This window comes from Anthonomus grandis, chromosome 7, assembly GCF_022605725.1.
Source record: "Anthonomus grandis grandis chromosome 7, icAntGran1.3, whole genome shotgun sequence".
Classification (NCBI taxonomy): Eukaryota; Metazoa; Arthropoda; class Insecta; order Coleoptera; family Curculionidae; genus Anthonomus; species Anthonomus grandis.
Genome location: NC_065552.1, coordinates 20,868,163 through 20,891,829, shown reverse-complemented (window position 1 = coordinate 20,891,829; position 23,667 = coordinate 20,868,163). Strand labels below are relative to the sequence as shown.

The following is a 23,667-nucleotide window of genomic DNA, read 5'->3' as shown; positions in this document are numbered from 1 at the left end:
TTATTGCTATTAAACATTATTATTACAAATACGGTAACAGGTTTGGTTGTTAAATAAATGAACAAATATGTCTTTAAAATCTATAAATGAGTCTCTCTCTGATCGCGCTGGTAGGGTACTGGGCTTTATAGTACGCCGGGGTTTTGATAAACTGTCGGGGTTTTAATAAGATAGAAGGAATAAAAACATTGTTTTTTAGCTTTGTACGTTCTAAACTTAAATACGCTTCTGTTATATGGAGCTCTTACTATGAAATTCATAAGTATTCGATGGAAAAAATTCAACGAAAGTTTCCTTAGAAAGTATTTCTTTTATTTTTCCTTGAAAGTATGTATCCTTTCAAGTTGATGGTTTTTACCCTCCACAGGGCATTTCATATAATCTGCTTTTAACTCGATTCACCGTGGAATCACTTGAATTCAGGAGAAACAAAGCCTCAGTTGTGTTGTTGCATAGAATTCTTCCTGGAGATATTGACTGTTCTGAATTGCTAGATAGATTAAATTTTTGTGTACCAGGATTAAAATCTAGGAATACTAAAACCTTTTACTGTACCAAGGCAAATACGAATATACTCTTATATTCACCCCTGTATGTAATGTGCAATAACGCTAATAGAGTCTTGCAATATTGTGATTTATTTGTATGCTATGGTGCTGAAGTTGTAAGAGCGTTTTTGGGATTATCCAATTAACTTTGCTGTTTGTATTGTTTATGTTTTTTTTTCTCTCTTTGAGATTTAGATATAAGGGTATTTATTTTGTTTGAGGTCTATAATTTGTGGTTGCTTATTTTTATATAGGAAGCTTAAGATTGTTGCTATAAATTGTTAAAATATAGTTTGTACTATGATGTCGCGGAGAATATTTTAGTTTTAATGTATATATGTCTTTATTATATCTTAAAAATTGTTAAAACATTCTTGTAACCTTTGGCTAAATGGTTTATACTGTTGGGCTGTATTACTAAAAATAAAAATAAATAAATAATAAATTACCAATTTCTATGATTAAGCACAGGCAGTTATTTGGGAAAATGTACCGGAAAATGCGGCATTCTATTAATGAAGCAAAACAGTATGATTTAAGGGACGGGGTTATGATGTTTTTGTACAAGCGGTTACGGATGACAATCGTGACACAAAGCCGGAAACTCAACACCAATCAAGCGAAGCAATCTCAATCAATCAAAGGAAACTTATAAGATAAAGTCCTTGATTCTTTATAGATCCCTGATGATGGACATGTTATATGTCCGAAACATGTAGGATTAATAATTTTTAAATAAATTTAGTGGAGGATGACCGAAGCATTTTTAGTTACCCATTGGCATATTAACTCCACTGCAAGGGACTACTTCTTCAGAATTATTTTAATTAAAGCCGTTAAGTAATATTTTAATGTTCAATACGCTCTTAATATAAGTAATATAAAATAATTTTGTTCCTATTACTTATATTTATATATAAGTTATAATATTTCCTATAACTTTCTAATATATTTTTTTTTTAATAGATTTTCAAATATCGATTTCAACTGTTTTAAGTACGGACTGGAATTTTCAATTTCATGATTAAGAATAAAATGATATTCCAGTATTGTCAACGTTTAATACTAAAAACATCCAAAATTATTTAATATTTTTTAAATAAAATGTTTGTTTTTGTAACTAAAATGAGTTATTTAATACATACAAAAAGGGTGCGTACTTAGAGAAAACCCTGATGATTGTTTTTAATACAAAATGTTGTGAAAATACCTGAGCCGTATATGATTATACATGTATAACGTGCATATCATATTACATGTTAAACGGAATAAAAATTTATTTGTAAAAGTAAAATAAAAATTCAGGTCCGTATTAAAAAAAATAAAAATGTGATGGGTGAATAAAATTTTAAAATTTATTTTTCCGATACCCACTACCTACATATAATTACATAAACACTATACAAATTAAAACAATATTTATGGGTTTTAAACAAGTAGAAGGTGCGGTGAAAACAGTTACGACTAATATCCGATACAGATAGGTGCGTATCCAGCGAATATGCAAAAACCAATCAATTATTCTCTTTTAATTATTATATTCAAAGTGCTTTCCTTGCCTTTCATTGTTCTTATAGTAGAAAATTTGCCTTTAGCTCATTTGTTTCTTCGGCTTTTGTTTGTAGTTACACTGAACGGTTCCGATTTGCAACAAGCAATAAAGTGTCACTCGGAGAGTTATTGTGAAAAAGGGTGCGTAGTCATTTAGATCTTAATTAAGTACCACAACTGATAGGGCGGCGGGTAATAAAAAGTCAGTCTTTATGCTCTAGTAATAATTACAAATCAACGGGTTCTTTGCTATTCATTTTACTCAGAACACTTTCATTTTTCTTCTGCTATTTTTGCACTCAATTTCATTATTCTCCGCCATCATTTATTGTTAGTTATAGGATATAGACAGGTTAAGATTTTATCTGATAATTAAAATTAGTTCTCGGAGTAGTGCCTACATGCTCATAATTCCAAGAAGTATGATATAAAGTCTATGTCTCCGTATTGTCTGTACTGTTATTATAAGTTTATTAAGTAAATCATAAGCTTAAGAGGTAACAAAGAGGTAGCAGCGTAAGTGAGAAATAATTCTATAAATACTCAGACAAAGCTCCCAAGAAATGGTAAAAAAACTTTCAAAGAAATCAAAACTTTCTAGGTTATTGATCAGTTTAATGTCCGAGGAAAAATAGATTTTTAGCGTACTTTGTTTCATAGAAGTGAAAGTTTGGAGAGAACAAGTATTGCGATATGATAAATGTAAATATGTTTGCGATATGGGACATATACAGGGTGGCTTATCCAAAACAGTCCAGCAAGGTTTGGGACTCTTTTTTAAAAAATGCTTGGACCCGTCGATTTTTTATTTTAGAAGGACAATTTTTTTAAATCATTTCAACCCCTAACATCAACCTCATGGCGGGGGTTGCAACCACGCTCAAAATCTTAAACAGGAGTGGGGGTTAAGTGAATGGATGCGGCATTCATGATTGATGCGGTTCCGTAAATCTTCTAATGATTCAGGTTGGGTGGCATAAATTTTCGATGTTAGATGTCCCCACAAACAGAAATCATGAGAAGATAAATCGAGTGATCTCGCCGGCCTTTCGATAGCACTCCTTCTCCCACTCTTTCTCCCAGGAATCGTTTTATCCAGAAATTGCCGTACTGGTAATGCATAATGGGGGGACCCCGCCTTGCTGAAATATCGCATTTTCTTCATTGTAGCGTTGGTCATCTTCCATAATATCAATCAATGCTGGGTTAACGGAATTCTTGGTATCTCCATTTAAATTTCCCGGTAGGAAAACTGGTCCAATTATGTGATCACTAAAAATACCAACCCAAACATTTAATTTTTGTGAGTGTTGAGTATGAACCTCATGGTAGATCCTTGGATTCGTGTCGGACCAGTACCGAAAATTATGACAATAATTGACAGTGCCATTGAGAAAAAATGAACATTCGTCTGAGAAGCAAACATTTAAAAGATAGTTGGGATTATTTGAAATTAGTTTGGACATATTATTTCACAATACTGCAAACGGCGGTCGTTATCATCTTCATTTAATTCTTGAAGAAGTTAAATTTAATATGGGTGCCATTTATTATGTTTTAGAATTCTTTATACAGTGGTCCACGAGACTTCCGTTACATGAGAAAGTTTTCTGGTACTTAATGTAGGGTTCATACTAACTTCTACTGCCTCATTTCTCACTAGATTTTTAATATTCCGTTTTTTATTTGCCACCGAACCAGTTTCTCGAAATTTTGCCACTAACTCTAGGATGTAACCATGATGTACGTGTTTATCTGCATGTCTCTCATTAAACAAAGTTGCCGTTAGTCTTGCACATTGATTGTTTATAAAGTATAATTCAATAATTTCCACTCTGTGTGATGTTATAAGGATCTCCTGGTCATGCGATAGACAGCCGGGTGTATCAAAAGAGTTCCTTCATCTTTGAGTAATTTATTGGGTACAAAAAGTGAAGTTCCATCTCTGATCACTTTTTACAAGATTAATCTACTTAGATACCGGTAAAGGCATTGGTTTTGTGCCAAGGTTGTTTACACACTCATAGTTGCAACGAGACAGGCAGATCAACGTTCTGAATTTTTAGAAATCCAAAAATAGTCCATTGTCATGTTTTGACAGGGGTCTAAAATAGTCCGCGAGCTTAATTAAAGACTACATATTGCGGTTAGGCAACAAGCTTCGCAAATACATTTACAACTTCTAACACACTCTCTACGCAATAGAACAATCCATTTTTATCGAATCGAAAGAAAAGCACAGAAATAACTAATTCACATCAACTTGTTTACTGAAGATAAAGTCGGATTGTTGACTAATTTTTGATAGTTTAAAAACTATTTTTTACTCACACACCTAAAATATCCAGTAAAATGTTTAGAATTCCATTGTTTGAAGATGCGTAGCTCAAATTTAATAAACAAAGCACTATTATAAAGAAAATTGAACGCCCTTTCAAAAGATGTATCACACACACTAAGGGGTTGAAGTTGTGGGGTTAAAATTTTAAACAAAAAATCGTTTTTTTTAAATCGACGGGTGCGAGCGTTTTTGCTTTGTAAATTGAACCTCTAAAAACTAGCGCTAAAAGTATTAAACAATGGTTTTGTTTCAAAATCTTTGACAAGCTGTCATACTGCGAAAACTCAAGTTAGCAATTTCAAACTTGGCAGTTGTAACTAGAATAAACAGACCTTTAAAATAAGCTATCACTTGACCGCCACTCCTATTTAAGATTTTGAGGGTGGTTACAACCCTCGCCAAGGGGTTGATGTTAAGGAGTTTAAAGTATTAAAAAAAATTGTCCCCCTAAAATGAAAAATAGACGGGTTTTTTTAAATTTTTTAAAAAAGGGCCCAAACCTTGCTGGATTGTTTTCGATGGGCCACTCTGTATAGTTAAAGGAACTGAAAACATCTTGTCGGACTTGCATTGTCTTATTTATTTATTGTAACACGACGTTTCGGTTGGTAAGTATCTCCAACCGTTATCAAGTGTAAACTGGTCCGAGTAAAAAAGTCCGACAAGATGTTTTCACTGTACCATTGTCTACCACCTTCAAAAAACAGTTAAAGGAACTGTTAGATAAAGGTTGAATATAATGAAATTTCTGACGCTTAGTGAATGTATCTTTCCTTCTTCTACTGGTGCCGTCCGCTTCTTAGCGCGTTGGTGTTGTGTTCACTGGGTAATATAACGTGTTCCTTCCTCGGCTCTTCTAATATAGAACTTCTGATATATCCTAGCGACATCTAACAGAGTATCATTTTGACATAAAAATGATATCTTTCATATATCTTTAACCAAAAATATAATACAAGGTTGTAATAGTAAAGTCATAAACACATGTAGATAGCGCCCTCTAAAAGCAAGAGCTAAATTTAGGACAAATTCCAATTTCCATGTCAAAAAAGCCGTAGATACCTATACAAATAAATCTTTGACACCCATGTATCTTGAAAAGCAAGCATTTTAGACATATAAAATTAGCCTGTGAAATATCGGACACTTATTAAATAATATCTACTATACGTATAAAATATGTCTTAAAAAAATATAAAGGATTTGTAATATTGTTTAAGGTTTTTTCTTTACTAACAATAATATATTTCTTCATTATTCTTCACTTTACCACATTTTTATTTGTAAGCACACATACACGCTCTTACTTTCGTCTTATTAAGCAGTATTGTTATGCAAGAAACCCATTGAACGGCAACGTTGCAGGCTGAAGTGTGGTCTTTTTACAATTTTGACTGCTCAAAATAAGCTAAAAAGTGCTGTAAATAGTGGCTTAAGTTCACTTACTAAGTGAAATTTAACCTGTATTTTTCTGTTAAAATCAAGGGAATCAAAACATGGCGAGTTGTCCCTTCAAAATAATTAATTGTCAAACTGTGAATGTGAGGTTAAGAAATACAAAGGAAACTAAACCATAAACCTGCCCTGTTGCAAGATTGTGAATTAAATAAGATGCCTGGAAAATGTTACCAGTTTAAACCAACCTCTGCTTTTAAGGAGGATAAAACAGGTTTGACCTAGTTTGGTTATCCTTGTGATACATGCCGAAGAGTGATTTGTCAGGATTGTAATAAAACCCAAGCCCAAGAGGTAAAAAAGGAGGTAACAAAAATAAGTTCTAGGCTTGATATAAAACTGCAGACATATTAGGTCCAGAATTAATTCGCAAATCCAATCATGAAACTATAAAATGTATAAAGGAACATCTAGAAGAAAAAGCAGCACAATTTTATGGCAAAATGGACGGAATAGTAAATGCAATCAAGGAGACCAATCTTGAACTGATACAGGCATTTACAGGTACACTGGCCGAAAATCTGCCAGTATCAGTGAAAACTATTTCACTGATACTGGCAGATTCTGTGAAAGCGTCGGTGCCAGGTACAGCTAATAAAAATAAAGCTCTGGAAAAGCCTTCGGAAAGTAATGTGGACCAGATAAAAAAAGCATAAATGCTCCTAATAGTTCTTCAGGTAAAATATGTTCTAGACCTGAACAACCAAAGCTGAAAATTGCTAACAAGAATATTGGAGAGAGGATAGCCAAGTTGGCATGGATTTATCTTTCAAATTTGGATGTTGATACCAAACTTCAGGATATAATTGCAGTACTAGATCCAAAGTATGCTAATACATATCACTGCACAAAACTTCTATCTAAATATCGCAGTCCCAGTAGTTCAGCATTTAAGCTTGGTGTACCTGAAGAGCTGGAACAACAATCTGTCTGATGAATTTTGGCCTGATTATCGTCGATCAGTTTAAGCCTCGTACACATGACCGTGAAGGTCGAGAAATTCTTAGAACTCGAAATTTCCACAGAGGCCCTCAGCGATCACATCGAAAGTACTTCCAAAAAAAAGGGTCATATCAACTGGCCAGGACACATTAAAAGTGGTGCATATAAATCCCAAGTCTAAGTTCAAGTCAACACTCATTGATACTCCCAATTTTAATAATGCAATTGACCAACTTTGGATGCGTTTTAAATATAATAAATAATAAATATAATAAAAGTTACTAACAATGGGGGTTGTTTACAGACCACCTTCTGTGCCATACTCTGCTCTCAGTTGCCTATATGATGTTTTTGCTGCGGTTATTTGTAATTTTAATATTTTGGTATCTACTGGAGATTTTAATGTAAACTTTTTATGACAAATCTGTAGAATTTAAGTTTTTTAATGATATTTTAGAAATTTTTGGTCTAATTTGAAAATAAGTAACAATTCTGTGATAACAGGTAGAGATCTGGCATATTCTGATGAGTTTAGGGCAAGCTTACAACAGGTAGATTGGCATAAAAATAAGCATAATACTATTCTGATGATATAAATATAAAAATTTAAATATTCAATGAAAATATCCTGTCCCTGTTTGATGTTTATTGTCCCTTAAAACCACTAAAACAAAGAGGGTCTAAACCATTGAATTAAAACATAAAGCTTTTAAAAAATATCTTTATCTAAAGGCTAATAATAGTAAAAAGTATTACATCGATCTTAAAAATTATGTAAATGTGGCAGTAAAGGCAGAAAAAAAGGTATATTATTCTTATGAAATTAACAAGTGTCGAAGAACACATAAAACTAAAGACTTTTGGAAAAAAAACTCTAATTGGAAAGTCAATAACAATGCACATGCAGAAATTCCTCCTACTCTAAGGGAGCCAACACTTGTTAATTAATAATCATTTTCTGGATAAGGTGTTTCATTTACAGATTGATCCAGATAGTTTGTATACATTTCTTAATTCCTTAATCGATGGGAAGTCGTTTCATTTTAAACTAGTCTCTGAAAATGAAGTTTATAAAACAATAAATATTATTAGATGTAATGCTATTGTGGTAAATGAGATCTCTATAAAAATGTTAAAAGTTTGCATTCCTATTTGCCTAAAACCTCTAGTGAACATTATTAATAATTCTTTATTTTCTTGGTGTGTCCCTGACATCTGGAAAAAAGCCCCTGTTATTCCAGTACCTAAAGTGAACAATACAACCAATATCAATGAACTAAGACCAATTAGTATTTTGCCAACTTTATCTAAACTAATTGAGAAAATTGTAAAAGGTCAATAATTGCTGGATTATTTATTAAGCAGAAACATTATCCCAAAATGTCAGTATGGCTTTAGACCAAATTATAGCTGTACGACAGCTCTTCTAATAACAACAGATATTGCGCTATCTCTGGATAATGGAGAATGTTGTCCCTCTGTTTTGATAGATATGACAAAAGCCTTTGATACTCTCAATATAGAACTCTTAATGGCAAAACTAAGGTACTACAATATTGAGACAAATGGGTGGTTTAAAAACTTCAAAACAGGCAGTAAAGCTGACTAATAACGAGAGTGTGGTAACTTCTGGGTGAAGAAATGTAACTCGGGGAGTCCCGTAAGGGTCGGTGTTGGGACCACTTCTCTTTATAATATTTGTGGCTGACTTAATTCATAAAGTAATTTACTGCAGGTATCACAAGTATGCAGATGATATGCAAAATTATCTGCAATCATTGGTTAGTTGCCTGCCTTAAACCTTAGATTTAATTAATGCTAACTTACATAAGATCTCTGATTGGGCTGACAAAAACTCACTTTTTATTAATTCTGGTAAAACACAGGCAATCCTGTTCTCAAAAAATGAATGTACCTTGAATAATGGAGCACCAAGTAAATTAAATATTAATGGTGTTGAATTGGAATGGGTAGATCAAGAAAAAAACCTGGGGCTTTGTATGTAAGCAGGCTATAGTCTTTCTTAGTATGGCCCAAAGAAGATTTTTGGGTATAAGCTGGACTGTACATAAATAACTTAATTTTCATAAACCAGAATATCTGTCAGAATTCCTTATTCAAAGGGGAGATACACATAATGTAAATATTCGCTGTAAACCCACACTGGCAATCATTCAGCATAAGACTGAATTTCTGAAAAGTTCTTTCATACACACATCAAAATGGTCTAGGGAACACATACAAATATGTTAATATTTTTGAGAAGATTGGAAAAAAGTTAATAATTGCAATTTTTTACATTATTCGAATAAAATAACAATATAATTATTAACTTTTTTTTGTAGATTATAATTTACTTTTAAGGCCCAAATAAAAATGAAGAACAAAATCCTTTATTAAAAAAAAATATAAAAATAAAAATTTACCAAATACAAATTAAACTAGTAGCCAGATGGTCCACCTCTATTATTAATAACACTTTGGCATCGCCTAGGCATACTTAAAATTAAATTATTAATTAATTCTTGGGGCAACTCCTCCCAAACATGTGTCACAGCAAGACGAAGCTCCAGAGCGCTTTGAAAAAAGTCAAATCGTTGAAGAAGTTGCCTTTTTAACCAATCCCAAACATGCTCAATTGGATTAAGGTCCGGTGAGGTAGAGGGCCAGGGTAGAAGATTGATTTGATTTTCCTCAATAACGATTCGTATAAGCCGTGCTCGATGTGGTGGGGCATTATCTTGTTGCAACAACGAATTTGGGCCCATTTCGCGTAAATATGGAACAATTACAGGCAGTAGTATATTATCCCTATAACTTATTCCAGTCATTGTATTTTCCACAAAAATGAGGTTCGTTTTTCCGTCAAGTCTAATGCCACCCCAAAACATTAGTGATCCACCACGTTGCCTTACTACTTCCCGGGGATGATGCAAACGACTTTCATTTCCTTCCTCTCTCCAGACACGAATTCTACCAGAATCAGGATAAAATGAAAATCGAGACTCATCCGTAAAAAGAACTGTGGCCCATCTTTCTTGATTCCAATTAACATGTTCTTGGCACCACGTTAATCTTGCACCTCGATTTCCTAAAGTTAACCGAGGAGCCCTTAGGGGTCTTCTGGCATGAAGTCCTCTCTCATGCAAACGGTTTCTAATAGTTTGACCTAAAACCTCGACGTTATGCACTCGTGAGAGCTGCTGAATCAAAACAGAGGCTGTTACCGTGGGATTTCTTTGAGCTTGCAAAGTTATAAAACGGTCTTGGGCAGGTGTGGTAACTCGCGACGGGCCTTGATGCCTTGATGCCTTGATATTCTCTAACATCATTTGTCTCTCTATATCTTGTCCGCAAACGGTTAATTACACTGGGAGATATATCCAAAGCTCTTGCAACGTCTCTTTGACTTGTTCCTGCCTCAAGCATTCCGACTGCTCTTAGCATTTCCTCTCGAGTTAAATGTCGTCTTTCCATTTTTATTGAATAAAAACTAAATCACAATTGTTCGGTTGGAACCACAGAAAATGCGATATTGCGTTAGAATTTAAAAATTATAATCTGCGTTATTTCGACAAAAAGTGCAAGTAGCAAAAAACGCTCTTTTGGCCTGATTTTTTGTACCCAAATATTTATTTTACTTCGTTGGTATCTTAATATTATAGGTAGTATCTATTCCGTATGAAAATATATAAATATATAAAAATTTACAAGGCGAAAAAAACTATTTTTCTAAGTGTTCCTTAGACCATTTTGATGTGTATATATACTTCTGCCTGTATTTACAGTGGCCTACCTGCAGAGATTAAAGATTTAGGCATGGCCTCTTTTAAGTCTAAATGAATAAAATTTTTGGAAACTGCTGATATCTTAATATATCAGCAGTATCTATATCTTATATATGCTGTTATCTTAACGTATACACCTAGCGGTACTTTCCATCTTTGTATGTATATAGAATAGATGTAATTTATTTATTGCATACAATAAAGATTATTTGATATTTGATTTGATTTAGTCAGCCATTTTATTCAATATAGAACAACAAAGTTTGAAATGCACACAACTGTAGTCTGGTTGTATTTTATGGTTATAATATACTGCTCTACTTGCCCCATTATCATCTTCATTTTCACACGGTTGTTCACGGTAGACCGCCTACTCTGATTCCACCAACTGATTACCATGTGATGAGATGTTTTGTTGCGAATTTAGTTGAATCGTGTAGCTAAATGCATAAAAAGCCGTCTGAAAAATATCGGATAATGAGCATTACATTTGCATGATAGTTTAATTAATACCTTTTAAAAATTAAGTAGATTAATTTTGTGTTGTGTGTGTGATTTCTTTTTATATACATTATTTGTTTCCTATTTCATTGGCTTATGGATGTACAAACAATAACCTAAAAGTTGTTACTAATTTCTTTATGATATCATATTTACGTACTCGTATATGAAATGACAAGGTTTTCCTAAATACAGTTCGAGTCTGTAACTTGGAATAAATTCGATAATAAATAAATGGAAGCGTGTTCGGAAAAACGCTCGGACACGTCAATTGAGATTGTAAGTTGCGAATTTTTTACAATAATTTTCTTATATATAAGGTGTGCCATGTAGACGGGGCTAATACAAACTTTCTTATTTCAAATAAGACACCCTATATATTATTATATTTTTGGATTCTGCACAAAATTCCTTTTTAAAAATTTTATCATGTATCACATGCCATACCTTTATTCACCTGTTTTGACTTGTTCCTATAAAAATGTGGCATTTTTATAATTTTGATATTTTATAAATGTTCACATTGCTACAAGACGTGCCTTTACTATCGGATAATCAGATTTAAGTTTCTTTTATGATTTTTACGAAATAGGCTATTTAAGTGAAAAGCACAAGATTGAAATCTTAATGATGATTAGGTACGGAGAACAAGAACCCAAAATGAAGTTTTGCATTTATTCAGACAGAAGTATCCTGATTTACCACCTATATCTCAAAGTACTAAAAGCAAGATTGAAAAACAGTTTCGGGAAAATGGTCACGTAAAAACAATAACTAGTTCTCGTCGATCTGCGCTTAATGAAGACACCAAAATTAATGTGTTATTAGTCATAAAAGAAAATCCTAATATTCCCACTAGGCAGGTAGCGCGCGAATTGGAAGTGAGCCAGTCTTCAGTAGTAAAGGTTCTTGAAGGCAGAAAAATTTTATCCCTATAAACTAACAATTCTTCAGGAACTCAATGAGGAGGATGCAGATAGAAGAATTAAATTTTGTGAACAATTTATGGAATTAATGCAGAATAATAATCTTATTACAGAAAACATTCTCTTTTCCGATGAGTCGACATTTATGCTAAACGGAGAAGTAAATCGTCAAAATTGCCGTTATTGGGCACAAGAAATTCCATGTTGGATGAGGCAAGGCCACACTTAACACCCACAAAAAGTAAATGTTTAGGCAGGAATTCTAGGTCAGAAGTTATAGGCTCAATTTTCTTCAAAGAAAATTTAAATGGAGCCAGGTACTTACAGTTTTTACAAGAAGAACTAATTCAACAAATCTAGCTGTTCTATTCCCTGATCCAATAGAAGCTGATATGCCGAATAGAAACATCTGGTTTCAGCAAGATGGTGCGCCTCCCCATTTTGCAAAACCTGTCCGATTTGACTCGGCTGGATTTTTTCCTATGGGGATGTTTGAAATCCAAAGTTTATGTCACCAAGTCGGCAAATATTGAGGAGTTGAAAACTAGAACCTCTTACCCGGGGAGGGCCAGGGTAGAATAGCCCTCCCGTATGCTCTGCCTGTCGTAAAAGGCGACTAAAAGAGCAACCTCTTTGATGGTAGATGTTGTCCACTTGCATCGCCCGGTTCAATACCACCATATAGGACTTAGGCGGCGTGAAGTGGTTCCATGGAACTCACGTTTCGCCGCCATGTCGATGTGTCCGGTTTCCAAAGGGGAAATGGAAAATAAAAATAAATGCATGATGGCGCCCTCAGGACCAAAACTTTCCGGAGGTAAACTCGCCTCCCATTCGGATCTCCGGGCGGAGGCTGGTCGGGGGGGTCCATCAGGCGGATTTAAAAGCCTAAAAATCAATTTCTGCAACATCAGAGGCCTAAACACCAATATTAATGCAGTATACCAACACCTGCAATCAAATAAGCCTTACATTCTGGCATTGGCAGAAACAAAGGTGAAACCTTCAACAACAAATGTTCACCTCATTTATCCTGGATACGATCTACACACCCGATTTCGACTAAACTTTGGATTGGCAGTATTTGTCAAGAGCGATTTGAGTTGCCAGCGGGAAGAAACGCTTGAACCTGCGGACTTCGACGTCATGTGGTTCAAAATGATAGCCAGTGGTGCCACGAAATTTATCTGCTGTATCTACCGACCACCAAGCGACACCCAATATAGGCGGCTCTTTTTGAACCTGGTTGATTGCATTAACCAACTGCAAATTGACTACCCAAGCGCAGAAATCATCGTCATGGGTGATTTTCACAATATCAACTGGCTGCGCTTCTGCAACAAAAACGACGATGAAGGATGAGAACCTGAGCTATTTGCCACCATATGCGGGCTTACGCAGCTTGTGCAGGAACCTACCAGAATCCCCGATCGAGACGGCGAGTTCCCGAGTCTCCTAGATCTGGTCTTGGCTTCAGACCCTGACTCGTACACTGTATCAGTACAGGCCCCCCTAGGAACATCGGACCACAAATTGATAACAGTTTCTTGCCAGTTGGATGTTAAAACGCAGGATCCTCCGATGCCGCGGAAGGTATGGCACTATAAATCAGCAGAGTGGAACCATCTTCGGGAATTTTATCGCTCATTCCCTTGGAAAGAAGTCTGCTTTAGAACCAATAACATCTCAGAATGTGCAAACCAAATTACAGAGACGATCTTGGCAGGAATGGAAGCTTATATCCCTTTTTCTACTAAATGCGGATCAAACAACAAGCAATGGTTCAACCTGAATTGCAAAAAGGCAGTAAACACTAAAAACGCAGCATATCGCAAATGGCTTCAACATCCTTGATGAATGCAAAGAGAGTCACAACAACAGGATCAAAAACAAACTGCTAAACTGCCCAAATGGAACAAGATCTTTCTGGTCGGTATCGAAAGCCGTTTGTCAAGGATTTGCTAAGTCGGCCTTGCCACTCCTAACAGCAGATGATGGTTCTATCGCGGTAACAGCAAGGGAAAAAGCCAACTTACTGGGTAAACTCTTCGCGTCCAATTCTACTCTGCACTCGCAAGGCAAAACACCGCCATATTTGCCAAGGGTGAATTCATCGATGGGAGAAATTTCGTTTCCGTAACGAATTATAAATAACATTCTTAAAAGCGTAGACACCAACAAGGCTTCTGGACCCGATGGAATTTCAGCCCTAGTACTAAAACGTTGTGCAAACGAATTGACTCCTCCCTTATGTAGACTGTTCACGGCATCGTATAAACAGGGCTCATTTCCAACAAGCTGGAAAACTGCTCGAGTGCAAGCTGTACCCAAAAAGGGTAAGAAGACGATGCCCTCCAATTACCGCCCGATTGCACCAGTTCCAGTAATATCGAAGATTATGGAGAAAGCAGTCAACCAACAACTGTTAAGATATCTGGAATCATCTGGACTAATCAGCGATCATCAATACGGCTTCCGAAAGCTTAGATCCACCGGCGATCTTCTGGCTTACGTCACACACTTGTGGACGGAGGCCATGGAGAAGCACGGCGAGTCCCGCTCAGTCGCTCTTGACATTTCCAAGGCATTTGACAGAGTGTGGCATGAGGGACTACTAACCAAGCTCTCCTTAATCGGCATACAAAACTCATTATTGAATTGGATCAAAAGTTTTCTTGAACAACGAACAATCCAAGTAGCCGTCGATGGACACCTCTCCGACAAATTTAACATTAACGCTGGAGTCCCTCAAGGATGCATTTTATCCCCCACCCTTTTTTTGATATATATTAACGATTTGCTAGGAACCACTGTCAATCCAATCTACAGCTTTGCGGACGATAGCACACTTATTTCCACATTTAAGTCCGCCAAACCAACGACAGCCGCAAGTTCTCAGAATCTTAGGCAGCAACAAGTAGCTTCAACCAACAACGATATTAGAGCAATCTTGGAGTGGGGCGGTAACAATCTGGTCAATTTTAACGCTAAAAAAACGCAGGCTGCAGTATTTACGATGAAGACTAACCTTGGTGGGCCGGAGCTGGTTATGGCAGGCAAAACATTGCCAATGAAATCATCTTTACATCTTCTAGGAGTCGAAGTCACCAACAGTGTGTCCTGGCATGACCACGTTGCCGAGATCGCCAGGGCAGCTTCCAAAAAACTCGGAGTGCTTTTCAAAACGAAAAAACTGTATACACCAGAACAGCTGCTGACTCTTTATAAGGCTCAAATACGCCCTTCCCTCGAGTATTGCTCGCATGTCTGGGGCTCTGCACCCAAGCATAGTTTAAAGCTGCTAGATGCTATACAGAAGAGAGCTATTCGTCTTATCGACAATCCAGAACTGACAAAGAGTCTGGATAGTCTGGAGCACAGGAGAAAGGTGGCTGTTTATTCTACCGTTATTATCACGGTAAGTGCTCCTCTGAGCTGGCAGGTCTGATTCCACCCAGAGCTGTTCCGGCAAGAAGGACGCGTCTAGCAGTTGCGGCTCATCAACATCGAGTCCACCTGCCTACCCCAAGGACGTCGCTGTATCGGGACTCATTCATCTGGAGAACATCTTCTTTGTGGAACGGGCTTCCACCTCACATATTTCCCGACGCATACAACCTGCAGCGATTCAAGATAAATGCCCACAAATATCTTCGCGCAAGCACCACTCCAAGAGTGACATAGATAGGACTTTCCTCTTGTGCTTGTGTTTATCATAAAAAAAAAAAAAAAAAATAGAATAAGGCAAGAGTGTGGAAACATTTCTCCAGAATGCATAAGAAACGTTCAAAATGAATTCGAGCACGTTTAGGGCATTGCCAAATAATAAATGGTTTACATTTTGAACACTTATTGACGAAAAAGATTTAAAAGAACCCTCTTTAAGTTTATGAAATACGTTTTCTTTAACGCCCTGTATCTTAAAAACAATCGAATAAAAGTATGGCATGTGATACATCAAAATGTTTGGAATTTTGTGGAAAATCCAAAAACATAATAGCATATAGGGTTTCCCATTTAAAATAAGAAAGTTGGTATTAGCCCCGCCTACAAGGCACACCCTGTATAAAAACTTTTTATTGTAAAAAATGCGCAAATTACAATTTCATTTGACCTATCCGAGCTTTTTTTCGAACACGCCACCATTTATTTATTATCGAATATATACGAGCAGATAATGAAAAATTTTAGCGTGTTTTTAGAAAAGCTTTAACGTGTCACCTTTTTTTTATAGTACCGCCAAAGAATAGAATAATGAGGATCAATTGTCGAAATTATCACCCAACTTATCGGCAGTATCTCAAAATTATTACTTTTTATTTGGAAACGTTTGTTTAGAACTTATATAGGCTAAAACTTTGTAATTAAGTTAGGAAAAATTATGATCTTTTGATAAATCAGTTTGTTAGTTCTTGTCAGAAGTAAGAAATGGTTTCTCGAGGGGTGATATGATTTCTGGATTAGATACTGCCATCATTAAAAATAGTTCTATCACGTTTTTTAGGGATAATATTAATAGTGCTAAAACTCCTCTAACTAAAGCTTATTCATTAATTTTGTAAGTGTCTAAAACGGCCAAAAGGCAAACAAAATTGCCCGTTGAGAGACTGAAGGAAATTACGCAATAGGTAATTGGCAATATAAAGATTCTTTCTGCCTTAGGAAGTCCGAAGCATCCGGAGCGCTTAGTTGGCAATTAAGTTTAGTTTGCGCATCGGTATAGAATTCACATTAAAATGTCAAAGTTTGATTTTTTTATTTCGACACTTGAAAACTTAACATTTCCATAGAATTGTGAGTGAAAAAGAAACTGTATGATTGAAAAACTATAATATTTATAGATATTTTTACGTTTCAGTTATGGCACTCTAAAGTCGAAAACCAGGACAAAAACAAACCATTTAAAAAAAATCATATATTTTTTTAATTAATTAATAAGAAAAAAAATTTATGCGAAACGCCTAAGAATAAAATGAACTTTTCTCAATAAATTGGTGGAAACTAGAATGAAATCGGACCACTCTTAAGAGAGTGGTCTTTCAGTAGGAGGCATAACATCATGGATCTATAAAAAATCATAACATTTGTCAATCCCTTTTTTTTTAAAGAGGGACTATGACGACAATATGTGAAAATAAGTAATAACAATGCATATATCATGAAAAATAATCATATATAAAAACGTAACTAATAGGTAATCATAAAATATGTTCCAGAAAATAATTAAATAAATATAAGAGGCATATTAACTAAATAGGTTTACGATATTATTTGATAATAATTTTTTAAAATGACGAGAAGACATATTAAAGAGATCGACATCAAGACTCAAATGGACCAAGTTAAACCAAGAGCATGCTTTGAATAAAGGCTCTTTTTTTGCTAAATTTGTGCTATATGCTTGTAAGTAAAAAATGTTTTGTCTTCTAGTATTAATGTAAGGCACAATAAAGTGTAGAGCTGTTAGCAATTCCGGGCATTTAATATATATAACATTACATAATTTTGAAAAAAAAAGCAAACCTGCCCAAATGGTTTCCTGATGAAAGGAAAGCATATTGAATCTGCTGAGTAACAAGTGCTGATCGTATCCTTGTTCGGGATAAATTCCATCAGTTTTAAAAGCAATATGTTTCAGAAATTTACGTTGAACAGATTCAAGTCTAACAATGTGAACAGTATAGTTTGGATACCAGGGTGGAGCCACATAAAGTAATCGCGATTTTATTAGGAAATTAAATAAGATGATTCTACTTGATATATTAGTGAAGTCTGATATAGCTCTTATAATAAAACCAAGAGATGACTTTATCATGTTATCTATATGATTGCAAAAATGAAGCTTCTTGTCAATAGTGACACCGAAATCACGAACATAATCACAATTAGCAAGAATTGTACCATTTAATGTATAGTCGAAGATAATTTCATTTGTTAACAAGGAAATAGACATCTTTTTACACTTTTCAATATTGAGAGGACCTATTAATCTTGCACCAGTTGTAGATTAAATTATTATCATTTTGGCGAAGCAAACAGTCATCCCAATTAGTTACAATGCGAAATATCTTTAGGTCGTCAGCAAACAGAAGACTATTGCTTAATATGTTAACAGATATATCATTGATAAAAATGGAAAACAAAAAAGGAGCAAGATTGCTACCCTGAGGAGCACCGCTATATGCTTTATAAATATATGACCTAAACCCATTATACTCCACCATCTGGTGTCTATTTACCAGATAGGAAGCAAAAAATTGTACAAGATTAGAATGAAAACCAAGCCTGATAAGTTTCTGAGCAAGAAGTCCATGGTCCATCTTGTCAAAGGCTTTGGCGAAATCCGTGTAAATTACATCTACTTGACATTTATTATTTATAGCCTCATATTCAGTGTGAAGAAATGATGTTAAGTTAGTTACCGTAGTTCTGGATTGAAAGAAACGATGCTGGATTGGTAAAATTAAATACGAGGGCTGTTCAATAAAGACTCAGACTCTCGCCACGAGCAGCTGTGTAATATAGGTGGCGCGATCTCGTGGTCATGGCATGAAATAATATACTAATACCTATTTACAGTACAAATTTGGTAGCGATCTGATCATTAGTGCTCAAGTATTGACATTGCGAAGAAGACGTGTATGAAAGTCGCCTCTAATATTTACAATGTCTGGATATCAAGAACAACGTTACGCGATTAAATTGTTGGTGAAATCGAACAAAAAACCACTCGAAACGTATCGTGAGTTAAAGAATGTTTACGGTAAATCTTGCATGAAAAAATCCACGTGTTTACAGTGGCACGCTGTCTTCCGAAAAGGTAGAGAGAGCTGTGAACTGGAAGGCTCTTCGTGAAGAAACGATAAACACAGCTGGCTGTCTAATCGCTACCGACCCGCATCTCACAGTTCGAGAATTGTCTGCTATACTTGACAATCTTGACATTGCTTTAGGAAGCGTGCATACAATATTACATGACCATTTACACGTTTCGCGTGTGTGCGCGCGCTGGATACCACGTCTGTTGACGCCTGAACAAAAACAACGCCGAGTTAAAATTTGCGAATACTGGTCCCAATGCGTTTGTACGGAAGGTGATGACTGGTGGAAAACGATTATTACATCTGATGAAAGTTGGATATATGCATACGACCCAGCTACAAAACAACAAAGCTCCGAATGGATCAAAAAAGGACAAGGACCACCGAAAAAAGGACGAGCAGTAAAGTCCGCCAAAAAGAGTATGGTGATTACGTTTTTCGACTACCGCGGCCTGGTCTACACTCATCAGTGTCGGTTGCCACCCAAGAAGGGTATTGATGCGACGTATTACATATCCGTATTGAAGCAGCTCATTAAGGATCACATCCCCAAAAAGAGACCCGACCTTGTTGGCAGATGAAAACTTCATCATGATAATGCCCGGCCTCACGTCGCATACACCGTGACCGAATTTCTTGTCAAGAAAAACATTCCAGCGGTACCGCACGTGCTTCGTACAGCCCTGATTTAGCACCGAAAGACTTTTTTCTTTATCCCACTGCAAAAAAGGACCTGAAAGGAAGGCGTTTTCCCTCCGAAGATGCTGCTGTTAAAGCTTTAGAGGCGATTTTTAGGCGCATGACTAAGAAGAGCTTCGAGGACGCGTTTTTGGAGTGGCAGCGGCGCTGGAATAAAGGTATCGCCTTGAATGGTGACTACTTTGAACGTGACAGAAGCGTTGATGTATAATTCTTTGTAATAAAATTTTCATAGCCTGAGTCTGAGTCTTTATTGAACAGCCCTCGTATTTTACTTGGTGAAAGAGATCATATAGGCAAATTTCAAAGACTTTAGAAAAGTTTGATAGTATGGAATTTGAACAATAGTTTTCCACCATTTTTTCTCCCGATTTAAAGATGGAACAACTTTTGGCAAATTTCCAATCTTTAAGAAAGGCGCTTATTCAAAGGGATAAGTTAAAAATAGTACAGAGAGGCTTCACAAATGCAGAGGTACAATCATGCAACAGATAGGATCGCACACCATCGAAACCAGAAGTTTCTTTGTTTTTAAGTTTATTAAGAGCATTTAGCAAATCTGCATGATTCAGTTTTAAAACTCTTATATTTTGAGAAAAGCACATCATCATTAAATAAACCAGGGGAGGGTAGAGATTGATTGAAAACATTACCAAAAAAAGTCGGCAAATGCATTGATTATGTCATCAGGGTTAGTTAAACTGGTATTATTAAAACTCATTGATCCAGGGATTCTAGACGTTCTTCCCCTTTCCTGTACAAATTTCCAAATTTTTTTTGGGTTTTTTTAATATAGTTCTCAGTATTGGCTATATAATCTTTATAAGCTAAATCCATATTTGATTTAATGGTGGACCTTAATGTTTTAAAGACATTGTACTCAACAATGGATTTTGTTCTTTTCCATCTATTATGTAGCCTAGATTTTTCCTTTAGGTCTTTTACAATTTGAGATGTATACCAACTAGGATAATCATATTTACTATAACGCCTTTTAAACAGAGGGACTGATTACGCAAAAGCGGTATTTAATTCAGTGTAGAAGCTGGATACGGCCTCATTAATGTCAGGACCTTACGGTTTTGTACACAATTTATAGTTGAAATATGGTTAAAAGAGCTTGATACAATTCCGTGGGCGAGTTGGATGGTACATAACAAACAAATACAAAAATAGCATTAGAGTCGATACCAATTTTGCAGCAGATTACATCCACTTTGGGTATTTCAGATTCAAAAACAATTAATATTGTTTTCTGTTAAGGTTTGAATAAAACCCATATCTTCGATCATAAAGACGATCTCCTGTATAGAACCAATCTGTCTATGCCCACACACTTAACCGATTCTATTGATGACTTAGACGGATTGCACAAGTCGTCACCTATAGTTAGAAATTCATCACTTTGTTGTAGTATCAACTTGAAATATGCGGTGATTTCTTTTTGCAGAATACGTCAAAGTTAGACCTATTTAGCAGCAAATTTATTTAAAGTTTTAAGTAAATTAGCAATAAATTGACAACACAGTTTTGGCAAGAGATTTTTTAGTACGTAGTAATTTTAAATGCCCGAGAGTGTAAAAAAATTAGTTTTTTTTCGACAAACTGGTGGAAGTTAGAGCAACATCGAACCACTCTGGCCACACGCCCATCGGCCTAAAAAATATCTAGGAGCTAGTAAGGAAATACAAGCTCCTACATATTTTTTACCCTATTCAGACGCTCGAATAAACAGCACCAAACCGATTTAAGCTTTTTAACCTTTTACCAGAATTTAAATAATTTTGCTGTAATAAGGTAGAAATAAGAGAATTCGCAGTTTTTTTGATAAATTGGTGGAAAATATAGCGAAATCAGTTCATCAGTCATTTTTAAAATTGCAATGAATTTTTAAAATCAAGTGAACAAAACGTTTTTTGTTCCCTTAATGGAACAAAATGGGGGACCCTAAAACCCTAAAAATCTTTTGCCTTAAAATGTTAACTTGAAATTCAGTTTTCTCGATAAGTTATTGATGGAAACCAGAGCAAAATCGGTACATTTTTGAAAGTGCAATGAATTTTTTAAATTAATTAGGAAATAATTTAAGAATAATGAAAGTTTAGATTTCTTTGCTTTCGGTAGTCCCTAAAAGTCTTATGCATTTAAATGTTGATCTGAAATACCTCAGAATATGAAGAATTGAAGTTTTTCCTACAAACTGGTGGACTAGGGCAAAATCAGACCTCTATGGCCACGCACCCATAGATATTTTCTTACGAGCTCCTATTTATTTTTAATTTTGTTTTTAGTTGGTCGAATAAGCAGCACTAAACCAATTAAGGGCCTTTTTCGAGATTGCTCTTTTAAAAATAGTCCGATTTTATTTTAGTTTCTACCAATTGATCTAGAAAACAATTTTTTTCCTTTTAAACCTTATTATTGCAAAATTATTTAAACTAACATGGTAAAACACCTTAAATTGGTTTGGGGCCGCTTATTCTAGCGTTCCTATGAAAATATATAGGAGCTTGTAAGAAAATATATAGGGGTGCGTGTCCGAACTGATCCGTTGTTACTTTAGTTGCCACCAATTTGTCAAGAAAATATCATTTTTTTTACACTCTCAGGCATTTCTGTAGCATTAAAAAATATTGCAAACTTTGTTGTCAATTTTTTCCCTATTTATTTAATTAAACTTCTTGCCTAATAGGTCTAATTTTGAAGTATTCTGCAAAAAGAAATCTCTCGATAAATCTTTAGACCACAAAAAACGCCACCAGTTTATAAAGGTCAACCAGTATAACATTTTGCCCGACAACTAATGCGTGAAATTGTCCAGAATTTATAATATTTCGTAATTGAATAAAATTAGGTGTTACTATTATTAAGTTGACATTAAACGCGGTCTACCAAGCGACAGCATTTTTTAAGCAACAACTTTGTAAATTATGCAGATTTTCTTGTGCACGGTGTCCAACTTGCCGTAACCGTAATAATAGAAAAATTGCGATGCAGTTTTTGCACGGTAGGAGGACTTTTATTATGTGCCGTTCGTAATGTTGGCCTAGTATTTAATAATTGCACAATTTAAATTGGTTATAACGGGCCGGCAAACTTGGTAGTCTATACACATTAAAGTCTAAGAGACAAGCAATAAAAATCAATTTAGTTTTAAGAATAATTAAATATTTTGGGCATCTTTTTACATTTATCGTATAGGTTTTGATTCTCTCAAAAAAAAAATGTAAAAAGGGTCGAGATTTATCATTGATTTGAACCTTTTTTCATTTACAGTATTTCCACAAAAAAGACGCATTTTAAAAAATATAATTCGCATATTTTACCAATAATTAATTATTTTTGCTAATTTTTTTTATTTAAGTTTGTTATTAAACATATATTCTAATAAAAAAACATAAAAAGCGTCGCTTTACCGCCATTTTTCACCATTATTAAGATTTCTACTAGTAATTTGTTAATGTTTCTCGTTTTTCTTACTTAATTTTATTAATGATTTTCTTCTTAAAATGTTTTTTTTGCATTTTATTTGAACGCCTTGCAGAAACTTTAATAGCTGTACAGGGTCATCTATGGAAAACTTTGCACGCAGGTTCAACTTTTTCTGCGTGTATGAATCAAAATATGATTTCGCAAAAAAGCATCAATTTCTGAAATGTTTTCCAGTAAAAGTCATTAAGATCATTATTCGCGAGTTTATTGGCATGTTTTGTAGTAATTTATTATTTTTTCTTGATTTTCTTATTTAATTTCACCCTTTTAAATAATCATTTTATTGGCTTTCGATTCGATGTTTTTTCAAAAATATAAATTTTTAAATAACGGGAAGAATGGCTCTATTTTGACAATCAAAATAGTTATTTGGGGTTAAAAGGTAAAATACCTTCTTTCAAGTGAAAGAGGTAAATATTACTTTGTACGTATCTCTTAAATTTAAAAAATAATTAAAAAAGAGGACAGAAAAAATAGATTATATTAAAAAACAAAAGCAAAAATTATAAATTACATAAGAAAACCAAGAAACGTTTACACCAAGATGGCAATACTAAATAAAACCTTGAACAATGATCGTAAAAAAACGCTTTTCATCTTCTG

At 34.9% G+C, this 23,667-nt stretch overlaps 1 protein-coding gene across 7 annotated transcripts in view; it reads left to right on the top strand.

Moving 5' to 3' along the window:
- LOC126738415 (unconventional myosin-XVIIIa) overlaps positions 1-23,667 on the top strand; it is a 563,322-nt gene that overhangs the window by 475,597 nt on the left and 64,058 nt on the right. The window contains exon 1 of one of the 7 annotated variants that reach the window (XM_050443749.1): positions 2,222-2,240. The exons of the other annotated variants lie outside the window; for them this stretch is intronic. The gene's annotated coding sequence lies outside the window, so the exon portion shown is untranslated. Of the gene's footprint in view, positions 1-2,221; positions 2,241-23,667 lie in introns of those variants that run through there. 7 annotated transcript variants of the gene reach the window in all.